This window comes from Canis lupus, chromosome 17 (genome assembly GCF_011100685.1).
Source record: "Canis lupus familiaris isolate Mischka breed German Shepherd chromosome 17, alternate assembly UU_Cfam_GSD_1.0, whole genome shotgun sequence".
NCBI lineage: Eukaryota > Metazoa > Chordata > Mammalia > Carnivora > Canidae > Canis > Canis lupus.
The window spans coordinates 57,958,757-57,971,740 of record NC_049238.1 but is presented as its reverse complement, the minus strand read 5'-3'; the positions used below and the strand labels follow the sequence as shown (position 1 = coordinate 57,971,740).

At 53.7% G+C, this 12,984-nt stretch overlaps 2 long non-coding RNA genes and 1 other non-coding gene across 3 annotated transcripts; 1 reads left to right on the top strand and 2 right to left on the bottom strand.

Moving 5' to 3' along the window:
• Positions 1 to 1,390: 1,390 nt before the first annotated feature.
• LOC119863968 lies at positions 1,391 to 7,005 on the bottom strand. Its single transcript, XR_005372686.1, has 3 exons — positions 6,500 to 7,005; positions 2,864 to 2,988; positions 1,391 to 2,255 (listed from the first exon to the last, which is right to left on the bottom strand). It is a non-coding gene; the product is annotated as an uncharacterized LOC119863968 (long non-coding RNA).
• LOC119877206 lies at positions 4,911 to 5,067 on the top strand. Its single transcript, XR_005372851.1, has one exon. It is a non-coding gene; the product is annotated as a U1 spliceosomal RNA (small nuclear RNA).
• A 655-nt stretch (positions 7,006 to 7,660) lies between the features above and the next one.
• On the bottom strand, positions 7,661 to 9,838 carry LOC119877176. The gene is made up of 2 exons (XR_005372685.1): positions 9,651 to 9,838; positions 7,661 to 8,932 (listed from the first exon to the last, which is right to left on the bottom strand). It is a non-coding gene; the product is annotated as an uncharacterized LOC119877176 (long non-coding RNA).
• Between the last annotated feature and the right edge of the window lie 3,146 nt (positions 9,839 to 12,984).

Below are 12,984 nucleotides of genomic sequence, written 5' to 3'. Positions count from 1 at the left end.
GCACCCCTGGCCCGGGGCTGTCCACGGAACTCCCAGGTCAAAAGCGTCAGGATTTTGAAATCCAGCGGGCGCCCCACAGAGGAGCTGTTTCCTCGGGATTGCTCTTGGCTGCGGCCTCTCCTCTGACCTCACTCCGAGCGCAGCGTCATTCCTGTTCCCTGGCTGGGAAGCAGGCGGGGGCCCGGCCCTTCTTCACAGCCCTTGCAGCCCCCCAGCTGATGCGGCCTTGCTGGGCCCGACATTCAGCGGCTCAGCGCCCTGCCTAGTGACTCCTCCATCCTCTCTGCTGCTCCTAGGCAGCCAGGGCAACTTTCTGCCTACACAGGGAAAGTCTTTCCCTGCCAGCTCATCTGGACAAAGAAATGGCCGTAGCCGACCTGAGGGTGGCCGTGGGACAGGGCACCTGGAAATCTTTCCCTTCTGTGTGGACCTTACACAGAGGGGAGCGCGAGGGCTCGATACCAAAGGTGGTGAAGGAGACTTGGCGGTGGGGCCAGGAGCCTCCATCTGCGCAGGGGGGCAGCGAGCCTCGCATCCTGAGCATCCTGAGTGCCGCAGCTGGACCAGGGCTGATAATGAGCCTCTGTGCCGGGTCCCGGCGGCGTCCCTTCCACTGGCCAGCAACCCGATACCCCGTGGTTAAAGCTCTTCACCGTCACTCCCACATTGTGGCCAAATGACTCCTGAGTGGAGGCAGGCCTGGCCCCAGCACTGGGTGACATGGAAGGTCCTGGTTGCTGAGGCTGACGGAGGCAGTTTCAGCACCAAGACCCCACAGTGAACTCCGTGTGGATAGGACACAAGGCCCAGAGACTTAGCTCAAGACCTCTGGTGAGTCGGGGCTTTTTCCCGTGACGACAGACGCCACTCGAGATCTTAGGAGAGGCATGTATTGTGCTACCAGGAAGGCCAACCAGACTAAGGGCCTCCAGAGAGCTTGGGGGGAGGAGCAGGCTGCGGGGGCCAGCAGAGGGGGCGCCACAGCTGGTGTAACAGAGGAGTGCAGCACGCACCTGGAGGGGCCTGGGGAAGTCAGCCCCTGCTGTACCAGCTGCTCCAATCGGGATTTCACTCAGATTTTCTGGGGCCTGTGCTGACAGGAGCAGCCCTGGGCAAACAGTGACATGGGCTGGCTCAGCGTCTCCTTCCCGTGTGCCCAGCGCCCTATTATTCCAGACAGCCCCCTCCCAGCCAGCCCTGTTCCCCACCGATGAATCCATCTTCTCTCCTGCTGCAGGGCAGTTGAGGAAGCTTTTTAAAAGATCTGGTGTCCTCTGTACCCCTCCCCAGCTCAATCTCCACCTCCCCAAACCCTGGCTATTTGGTTCGAGGGTCCTGGAAAAAGTGGTGCCCTAATCCAAGGGAGACAAATCAGTCTCTGGCAGAAGCATTCCCTGCTAGGTAACTGAAGTCTCTTTTTTGGCTGGAGGAGTCAGAAAGCATGCTGTACTAACCTCGGCCCTGTGTTTATTTGCCCAGATAACACTGGCAAATTCTGAGCAAGGAGCTACGGCTGCCCTTGAGGTCATTTCCGGCCCAAACTGCATGATGGCATCTTTACATCAGTGAAGGAAGCCGGGTGCAGAGGCCGTGTGTCCCCACAGTTTCCCCTGTTCCTAGGAGAATGGAATTGCATTAAGGCAGGTGTGTGTGAGGTGAGTGCTCAACAGTTTTACAGCTGTGGGGGTCGGTGGGGCTCCAGAGAGTGGGGCCCTCAGAGCCAGGAGGTCCAGGAGGCTCCTCTGCATGTCAGCTGGGGCATGTCAGCTGGGGCACGTCTGTGCTCTAGTTTCCAAGAAATACAAGACTGATTTCCTCCTCACTTTTGCAGTGTGTTTTATGGGTTTAGTACCAGCTGCAACATTTGGAAATTGATAGAAAACTTAAGAAAGGAATAAAGATGTAACAGCACAGAAATCTAATAAGGCTAATGGCCACGAGGGAACACGATAGGCAGTTATCTGGATTTGTATCCCAGGTCTGGAGGGTGGTGATTCTCGGCTAGGCCTTCCCCTCTTCCTCACTCCCTCTTCCACAGAGGACCCCTGCCCCACCACTAGCCCAGGACGGTGACTGCAGCAGAGAAAGGCAGGAAGGACCACTAAGGATGGCCCCTCACTCTCCAGGGCCGCTGCTTCTGGGGACAACGGTGTCCAATCCAATCCGTTTCCATCTAAGAGTTTGCTTTTAAAAACATGATCCATGGGCAGAAACTCTGCTAGTGTAGATTTCCCAGGCACCACCATCTGTAGGATCTAAAGAAGCAAAAGAAGGACATTCAGTGTGAGTCTCACCCCGGGCATCCCTCTGCCCTTGCCCCCAGTACCTATTTCTTGTCTGAGGTAAGGCTATGCGGAGGGGCCCTCCTGCCCGCATCAGGAGCCTGCCCAGCTCCAAGCCTGGACCTCTGAGCCGCCTGTGCCCAATGTCACAGGAGCCAGGGGACATGGGCAGGGTCCCCATGATGGTTCTGCCTGACAGAAGAGCAGGCTGGACAGTCTGGACAGTGAAGAGAGACTCCACAGAGTGCCACAGCGACATAAAATCTTATTATACTCAATTATCTTCTTTCACCTTCAATTTGCAGTCAAGATCTTTAAAGGTCCTCATCTGCAGCATCACTGTCATTCATTCCATGCATCATTTTATAGTGCGTGATAGTGCAGAAGAGGAAACCTCACTGATCCCTCCTTTTCCTTCCTACCTGCCCTTTGCTCTCTAGTTCAGCCCTTTGAAGACAACCCACGTCACCCTCAAATCCATACTTCAGCCCTGTGTAGCAGGTATGCCAATTTAGGATTGGGAGCTATGCATTTGCTGTGCACAGTCTCTTGGTACCACATTTCCACAGTTTATCACAGACCTCTCTCTAGGGCCAGAGGGGCCTTGGGCCCAACTAATATGGCCACAGCTCCAGCCCCACCTGTGGGGCGAACATTCCCACTGGGATACACTGCAATGTTTCTGCAGACCACACTGCATAGTCACCTGTAATGAGAGACAAGAAGTAATTATCTCTACTCGAGATCACTACCCAAATCTCAAGTAGACTGTGTGCTTCCTGTGAGCAAGGCACAATTTGAAGTACTAAAGATAGACCAGTGAACATAAACAAAAATCCCTTCCCTCATGATAAGCCTATATACCAGGTATATATACCCTATATAAGGTATTCCCTCCTTATCCACACAGAAACGGAGGCCCAAGGAACTTAAGTCACTTGGCCCAACCACACAATTAATGGATGGCATGATAAGGATTCAGAGTCAGGATTCCAACACAAATTCATTGAAACCCAAGAACCTTCTTCTTCTTCTTCTTTTTTTTTTTTTTTTTTTTTTGAACCTTCTTCTAAGAATTATAACAACTCCTACTCCAACCCCAAACAAAAAAGTATTGTTATCTCTCTCTCTCTCTCTCTCTCTCTCTCTCGGAAACAATAGACAAATATTTAGAAGCTGTTAAACAAGGATTAGTAAATTTGACTATCTAAAAATTCAAACCGGGATCCCTGGGTGGCGCAGCGGTTTGGCGCCTGCCTTTGGCCTAGGGCGCGATCCTGGAGACCCGGGATCGAATCCCACATCGGGCTCCTGGTGCATGGAGCCTGTTTCTCCCTCTGCCTGTGTCTCTGCCTCTCTCTCTTTCTGTGTGACTATCATAAATACATAAAAATTTTAAAAAAATTAAAAAAAAATTCAAACCTTTTATCAGAAACAAACTCAGACAAACTGGGGAAGTAATTGCAGTACTGACAACAAACAAAAAGCTATTTTCCTTCATTTATAGAATTCTCATTAAAAAAAAGGTATATAATGGGAAAATGGCCAATGAACATTCTAAAAAATATTGAAGCTTTCTTATAACGAAAAAGGGCAAATCCTTATTTTTCCTTATTAAAATGACAAAGATTTCAAAAAAAAGTTTGATAATATATGTATTGTAGGAATGTACTTTAGTACAACATCTTGAAGAACAATTTGGCACATTCTTTTTTTAAAGATTTTTATTTACTTGCTAGAGGGTGAGAGAGAGAGAGAGAGAGAGAGAGAGAGAGAAGGTATCCGTGGCTGCGCTTCCCTGGCTGGTGGAAAGTCCTTCCTCACGGTCCTCCAGGCTGCACAGGCTTGTCTGTGCTGAGGGCTGTGCGTGTGCGTGTGTGCGTGTGCGTGTGTGTGGAGGGGTCCTGAGGCCGAGCTGAGGGAGAAGCAGGAGGAATGGTAACAAAATCAGGCTGGAGGGAAGGAAACAGGGGAGACTGGAAGGTGAGGAAGAAAGCCAAGGCAGGGAGAGGAGGAGGAGGAGGGAGGGAGAGGGAGGAGCTGGTGGAGGAGCGGCTGGAGCAGGAGGAGGAGCAGGAGCAGGAGCCTCAGAGCAGGAGCAGCAGGAGGAGCAGGAGGAGGAGCAGGAGCAGGAGCCTCAGAGCAGGAGCAGGAGCCTCAGAGCAGGAGCAGGAGCAGGAGCCTCAGAGCAGGAGCAGGAGCAGGAGCCTCAGAGCAGGAGCAGGAGCAGGAGCAGGAGCAGGAGGAGGAGCAGGAGCAGGAGCAGGAGCCTCGGAGCAGGAGCAGGAGCCTCAGAGCAGGAGCAGGAGGAGGAGCAGGAGCAGGAGCCTCAGAGCTGCGATCCTAGGGGGGACCCAGGTGGGGCGGGGCGGGGCGGCGAGGCCGTGACGTCACGAGGGGCGTGTCGGATGCAAACGAGGCCCCGGCGGGCTGCGGCTCCCGGCGCTGGACTCCCCCGGGCGGTGGCGGCGGCAGCGCCCTCGCTCGCACTGTGTTCGGGAGGGTTGTGTGGGGGCTGAGGATGCTCGGGACAGGAGTGGGTGCGGAGGGTTTTGGGGTGTCGGCCGGGTGAGCGTGTGTGTAAGGTGGAGGCGCGCGGGGCTGCCGCGGGGCGGAGCGGTACGGGCCATACTTACCTGGCGGTGGAGACGCCACGATCCTGCAGGTGGTTCTCCCGGGGCGAGGCTCGGCCGTTGCACGCGGCCGTGCTGACCCCTGCGGTTTCCCAGCGCTGGAGACTCGGCTGCGCAATTTCTGGTAGTGGGGCCTGCGCGCGCTCGCCTCGGCCGGCGGGTTTAAGAGCAGATGACGGTATTTTTGTTTCGGAATTTTTTTTGGCTTTTTCGTGAGTGTAAAGCAGGACTCTGGACTCGTTTGTTGCGTTCTTATTGGGTCTGCCCGTGGGTGGCCCCTGTGTGCACGCAAACCCATCTTTGCTTCTCCGGTGGTTTAGTTAACGAGCTCTGGTTTCCTTTTTTTTTTTTTTTTTTAAATATTTTGTTCGTGAGTGGTCAGCAGAGAAAGGGGGGGCAGAGACACAGGTGGAGGAAGGAAGCTCCATGCAGGGAGCCCGACAGGGACTCGATCCCGGGTCTCCAGGGTCACGCCCTGGGCTGAAGGCGGCGCTAAACCGCTGACCCACCCGGGCTGCCCCTTGACCCGCGTTTATTTTATTTTATTTTATTTTTTTTTTAATTTTTATTTATTTATGATAGTCACAGAGAGAAAGAGAGAGAGGCAGGCTCCATGCACCGGGAGCTGGATGTGGGATTCGATCCCGGGTCTCCAGGGTCACGCCCTGGGCTGAAGGCGGCGCTAAGCCGCTGACCCACCCGGGCTGCCCTTTGACCCGCGTTTAAAGAAGCACGTCTGTCCACTCGCGAAGGATCCCCCCCCCCCACACACACACACACTTTTAGATAGAATTTACATATCGTCAACACCTGTTCAGTACCACCTGGTTGTTCAGACGCTTTTCTCACCCACCCACGTTCCCTTCAGCGGCTCTCAAGACCCTCCGCGCTCCCCCCTCGGCCCCCAGCCACTTGGCTCTGCTTCCTGTCTCTACACATTGTCCTTGGCTGGACGTTTTATGTTAACCGAGTAGGACAGCACGTAGTCATTGGTGACTGGCTCCTGAACTTAGCGTGCTTTGAGGTTATTCCATGCTGGAGCTTCATCAGATTTCTCTGCCTTTTCTTATTGCTTATTAGAATTCCACGTGACTCCTAGGCCACGCTTTGGCCATTCACCACTTGACAGACCTTTGTGCTGTTTGCCAGGTTTTTTCCTAATGTCGGGAATGCTGCCCTGAACATTTCTGTAGGACTCCTGAGTGGAAGTATGTTTTTACTTCTCTCAGCTAGGTTTCTAGCCGTGGGATTGCTGGATCCTATGGGAAGCTTTTGCTTAACTTTTAAGGAACCCTCAAAGTGGTTTCCAACGTGGCTCTTGTACGTTATGTTCTCAGCAATAGAGGAGGCTCCCATGCTCCACATCCTCAGCAACACTCGGTGGTGTCTTTTGAACACAATCTCACTAGCTGGTGTAAAATGGTACCTGGTCTTAGCTGCATTTCCAATTTACCAACATAGAGTATAACACCCAGTGCTCATCCCATCAAGTGCCCTCCTTAGGGCCCGTCACCCAGTTACCCCATCCCCCCACCCACCTCCCTTTCCACAACCCTTTGTTTCCCAGAGTTAGGAGTCTCTCACGGTTTGTCTTCCTCTGATGGCACAGCTGGAGTCCAGGATCAGGGCCAGTGCCTTCCACCTCTGCCGCTGGCAGTTCCTCTGGACTCCACAAGGTGGCAGATGACTTAAGGGAGGAAACCTCCAGGTGGCACAAGGAGACCAGGGGGCAGCAAGCAAGATGGGGGGACCAGCTCTCTGGAGATTCTGGGAGCAAGTGAGGGCTGCAGGACACACGAAAGCAGTTGGCAGGATCTGGATGGATCTTAAGTAGGCTTGGTCCCTGGGTAGGCTCTACCCACCAACCTTTAGGTTAACCTTTGAGGCTTCCTCCTGCACTAGCTTGAGGCTCCCACCGCACTGCCCCTTCCCATCAGCAGACAGAAAAGTGCCTGTGGCACCATTAACCTTCTCCTCTGTCTAACTAGGGGAGTTTGGGATGGGTTTTGGGGGGCTCTACCCCTTTCTGGCCACCTCTCTTGGGGCAACTACTTGGGGATGAGCCATCCCTGCAGGGACCTAGAAGGGGCCCCGTGTCCTCCAAATTGGAGCTGGGCTCGCAGAGAAGAAGGGCTCCCGCTGATCTGTATTTCCCTGGCCTAGGCTGAGCATCCTGCGCCAGGACTGAGGGGCTGAGCTGACCTAAAACAGAGAACCTCCTTAGGTGGCCTGTGGTGGTGGTGAGGAGAGAGGTAGGGCAAAGAATTCTACACTCTGTCAAAACATCTTCGAGTGAAGATTTTTAAAAATAGTTGTTAAGAGGGTAGATCTCATATTATCTACTTGGTGGTATAGTTAATAACTGCATGTGGCGAGGGTAGCTACACCTCTAGAGACCGTAACATAATTCATGGAGTTCTCCAGTCACTGTGTTGTGAAATTGATGCTACATTTGTATCAACTAGAAATCAATTTTAAAAACCTGAAGGTGACGGGAAACATTTGAAGAGGCAGCAATAAAAGTATACCTGACTGTGGAACAACAGGAGTTAGAATTGATTTGAACAACGTGCGTTCAATTTGAAGTGAACATACGTCCACTTCTACATATAATTTTTTGAATAAATACAGTATAGTACTGTAAATGTATTTTCTCTTAGGATTTTCTCAATGACAGTTACTATCACTGAATCAAATGAATAAACTATGATACAAATAACATGCAAAATATATGTTAATCAACTCTTTTTTTTTTACATGTAAGGCGTCAGTAGGCTATGAGCAGATAAGTCTTTGTGGAGTCAAAAGTAATACACAGATTTTAATTGTGGGAATCTGTACCCCTAACCCCCAGGATTTTCAAGGGTCCGCTGGTATCTGTATTTGCAGATGACATGCTCCTATAGTGAGAAAAAATACCAAATACTGACGCGGCCCAACTCCATAACCTAATTCTACAGAGAGTCAGGATACAGGACACACCACATTGCTAGCACACAAGCAATGAACAATCAGAAAAGGAAATTACGAAAACTGTTCCATTTACAATAGCGTCCACCAGAATAAAGTATCTAGGAATAATTGATTCAAGGAGAACAAAATCTGTACACTGAAAACGACACAACGTTGCTGCAAGAGATTCAAGAAGACCTAAAGAGTGGAAAGACATGCTGCGCTCCTGGGTGGGAAGCAAGGTGTACGTGGTTAAGATGGCAATACCGCGACCCGCAGATTCCCACAGGATTGCTATCAAGCATTTTCCTTCTGCCTCCTCGAATCGCATTCAGCCCTTGCTATACAATTCCTTTCAGACTCTGTGGTTCTCATCTCTTAACGTGAGATTGGATCATTTTCACATTTTCCATATATCTGCTGAATATTTTGAACCAAAGGAATGAATGCACTTGTAACAAACAAACACTTTCTAGTCCTGCGCTGGTGGTTCTCACATCTGTGTCAGCTTTGGGTTGTTTTCAGAGGATTGATCCTGAAAGGGGGCCGTAGCCTGCGAGAGTGCCAGGCCCTGGTCCTATGATTGTCCTCAGAGGTGCTGTCGTCGTGTCTCAGGGAGGACCCTGTTGCACGCCGCAGGCCCCTCCACAGCTCTTCCATGGTTCCTTTCCGCAGTTCTATCCTCCCCGGATGCTGTCCTGGGGTCTCTCAGCTCAGAGTCCTAAACTCCAAGGTGTCCACAGGGCTCCTCTTCCAATGCCACCCCTGCTGGCTTGGATAAGATCTGGAGGCAGTGCCTTGGAGCAGCTGTAGGGCTCAGGTCACCTGTGTCTCCATATCTCCAGGAGTACTATCCTCTTTGCCTGACCCGGTATTTTGGAAATAAATCTGCATTTCGTGCATCTTGTGTGCTTCTGTCCTGTTTTGTTTTGTTGTTTCAGGCAAGAGAGTGAACAAGTCCTGTAAGTCCTTTTTGGTGTGGCTCCTATGTTAACTTCAAATTTGGAAAACCTCTATGTCGATCCTGAATAGAGAGAGAGACCTTGCAGAGTAGAGGCCCAGCTCCTGTGAAAGCATAAAGCCAGAAACCGCTTAAAACCCTTAAAGCTTGGATTTAGGAAGCAAGGCTCACACGGCTGTAAGGGCGGTTTAAGCTTCAGACCCAGAGTGGAGAGGGCAAAACGCGCCTTGCTTAAGAGCTAACCTGCTGTTTGTGAAATTTCTGTGGTGTCCAACCCAGTGAATATTTGCGAATGGACACAGGTGCGTCTTTATGAGCCCTAAAGGGGCGCCTGGCGGCCCGTCTCCATCAGGTGAGCTGAGTCCGGAGCCCCACCTTCGGAGCGGAGACTACTTAAAACGGTCTTATACACGTAAAGCTGCCAAGCTCGCCCGTCTCCATTCCCCCAAGGGCCCTCCGAGGAAGGCTCTACGGGTAGGGCAGGAAGGGCCCATCCTAAGGAGCGGTAGAGCCTGGAGCTTGGGGGAGGTCCCGCAGGGTGCCGGGTGGGTGGGGCTGGGAGGAAGCGGGGAGGAAAGAAACGGACTCGGACGCAGACGTGTGCTCTGCAAAGCTGCGGGGACTGAAGAAAGCACCTTTTTCAGGCGGCGGGACTGCGAGCCCCGTAGGGAGACGCAGGCAGAGGTGCGGGGAGCTCCGGGGCGCGGCGTCCCCGCTCCAGGAAGGAGCCCAGGGAGAGCGGAAAAGCCAAGCTCCGCCTCCAGGTCGCAGGTAGGAGCCGCCCAGAGCCTCCGTAGAAAAGGTAAAAGCTGAGCTTGTCACCTAAACAGGCCTCAGGGGCAGAAACGTCTTCGCCACTGGAAAGCTGTCGCCACGGAAAAGTACCAGGAGAAAGTAAAGAGCCGCAACCTTCCCTTAGACCCGCCGGCCGGGGCGAGCGCGCGCAGGCCCCACTAGCACAACTGCGCAGCCGAGTCCCCCGCGCGCGGACACCGCAGGGGTCAGCACGGCCCGCGTGCAACGGCCGAGCCTAGCCCGGGAGAACCACCTGCGGGGCCGTGGGGGTCTCCCCCGCCCCGCGGCAGCCCCGCGCGCCTCCACCTTACACACACGCTCACCCGGCCGACACCCCAAAACCCTCCGCACCCACTCCTGTCCCGAGCATCCTCAACCCCCACACAACCCTCCCGAACACAGTGCGAGCGAGGGCGCTGCCGCCGCCACCGCCCCGGGGAGTCCAGCGCCGGGAGCCGCAGCCCGCCGGGGCCTCGTTTGCATCCGACACGCCCCTCGTGACGTCACGGCCTCGCCGCCCCGCCCCGCCCCACCTGGGGCCCCCCCTAGGATCTCACCTCTGAGGCTCCTGCTCCTTCCTGCTCCTGCTCTGAGGCTCCTGCTCCTGCTCCTCCTCCTGCTCCTGCTCTGAGGCTCCTGCTCCTGCTCCTCCTCCTGCTCCAGCCGCTCCTCCACCAGCTCCTCCCTCCCCCCCCCTCCTCCTCTCCCCGCCTTGGCTTTCTTCCTCACCTTCCAGTCTCCCCTGTTTCCTTCCCTCCAGCCTGATTTTGTTACCATTCCTCCTGCTCCTCCCTCAGCTCGGCCTCAGGACCCCTCCACACACACGCTCACGCACACACGCACACGCACAGCCCTCAGCACAGACAAGCCTGCGCAGCCTGGAGGACCGTGAGGAAGGACTTTCCACCAGCCAGGGAAGCGCCGCCGCGGATACCTTCTCTCTCTCTCTCTCTCTCTCTCTCTCTCTCTCTCTCTCTCTCTCTCTCTCTCTGTCCAGAACCTGGTTTGGAGGAGACGGACTGCGATGCCTGCACCTGAGGACCTCAGCCTCCGTGCCAGCTGCCCACCCACCCCCACCGCTCCCGGCAGGGACACCCCCGGGGTGGGGCCGACGTCAGGAACCTCTGGGCCCTCGGGCTGACACCTGCCCCCCAGGTCCCCCAGGCTGAAAACACCCAGGTGCCTGCCGGTTCCCCAGGTGGGATCCGGGGAGGGAGTGCGCCCCCTCGTGGCCGCCCGGGGAGGCGCACAAGGGTCCCCCTGCTTGAGAGGCAAGGGCAGGGCCAAGGGCACCATCCCTTCTGCTCCCTGGGACCAGACTCACAGTTCAGAGCAGGGGGGAGTGGGGTCCCAGGCGCCCCTTCTGCCACCGCCTTCCCTCCCTCCACCGCTGGGCGCGTCCCCTTGGATGCGACTTCTGCGATCAAATCAGCCTCCCAGGGAAAAAGCCAGGTCTGGGAAACGGGGCAAAGCCGCGCCTCTGAAGAGACGAGTACTTGGGCAACATTGGGTCATCCGTGGAGCGCCCTAGGGTTCTGATCTGCCTTGTTCCCATTGCGCCTTGAAGTGTGTTTGACTTTTACCGAATTGTTGAAATCACAAAGGATTGGGGGGTAGGGGGCGTCCACTAGTCACCTGAGTGAATAGGGTGGTGGTGGGCACAGGAATGCCCCCTGCCTAGGAGGTCCCCACGCTGATGCCGGGAACCTGTGACCGTGGTGTTCCATCACACAGCGCGAGGGCCCCTGCAGAGGTGCTGACGGTAAGCACCTTGAGATGGGGAGGTGACCCTGCCTGGTTATCCAGCCAGCCCCCTGGAATGACAGGGGCCCTTCAACAGGAAGAGGCCAAATAGGAGGTCAGGGGATGCTGTGTGAGGAGGACTCTGCCTGCTGTTGCTGGGGCTGAGGATGGGGGCGGGGGAGGGGGGCTCTCAAAGCTGCAGCAGGCAAAGGGACACACTGTCTGGAAACCTAAAAAAGAGAAACCGCCAGGTATTTTACCAGCAAAACTGGGATCTGTGGGAATCTTAAGGGAAAGGCAATCTGGGATGAACAAGTTGTGGCCAGATCATAGGCAAGTCCTGAGAACAAATAGGAGGGAAGCTCTTCTTTCTGGCTGAAAGGGCTCAGTTTGGAAGGCTGTTCTAAAAGTCACAGGGGTGAACTGTGCATTGGAAGTGGGCTGACATCTCCCTGGGGAAACAAGGCTGGCGTTTCTTACTGTGGCTGGGTCAGCAGAGGCCTAACCATGTGAAATGTCAAGCCCGTCTAAGGTCAGATCCGTCTGTTCCCCTTGGGGCTGCAGTGCCCTAGGAGGTCAGGGGGGTGCAGGAGCTCCCCTGTCAAAACCTCCGGACTGCATCTTAGTAAGGTTTCAGTTTCACTGTCTCCCAGAGCCTCCAGGAGGGAAGATGACCATGTTGACATCTTGAATTCAGTCCAGTTGATCTGTGTTGGGACTTTGCACCCTCAGATCTATAAGATAAAAATTGTGTGTTGTTTTAAGCTGCTGTGTTTATGCCGACTCGGTAACACATCAGCAGAGAACCAATGAAAGCGTCTGGCTCATTGACTTCAAGGATAATGAGATCTTCGGAATGTGGTGATGAATTCTGTACAGATTCTGCAGGTGGTCTGAAGTCAACAGGTCAGTGCTAGTTTGAAGTGTTTACCCGTTAACTTTAGGTACCAGCTGATGTGACATGGGCAAGGAGCAAAAGTTCAAGAAAGAATTGATGAAGCTTTTTCAGTGCAAAAAGATGGTTTTATTAAAGCTTTGGGCCGGACCCGAGGGCAGGTTCCTTGCCCACTGATTGTGAGGAGCCATTGATTCTATACTTTCGGGGGAGGGGTGGGGACGCCAGTTTAGAGATAAAGATGTTTCCCTAGGGACTTTTAGGTGTTAAAGGAGACTTCCCCAATCCTGGAGGTCAAGCTGTTGTTTAGCTAGGGTTGCCTTTTGCTTCTAGCAAAGCATTGCTATTAAGGCATTTGGGAATTCCTAGAGGAAGATCATGCACTGCCTCTCTCAAGTATGTATCAATGGGCTGTGGATTCTAAGGTAATTTCACCTTATCTACATTTCTTTTGCCTTTGTTTTCCTCATCCCCTGCCATCTTTTTTCTTGCCATTCTTTCCTGTGAGATTCCCAGTCTGTTCCCTGCCCCTGGCTCAGCAAGGTTCTTATGTGACTTTTGCAGAGTGAGAACCATTGGTGATCACACAGAAAGATTTTTTTAATTTTTAAGAATGGGCTCTGTTACTTTCACAGGGAGGGGTAGGACAACTTACAAAGAGGGAGATATGGGCAGCCCCGGTTGTGCAGTGGTTAGCGCCACCTGCAGCTCAGGGTGTGATCC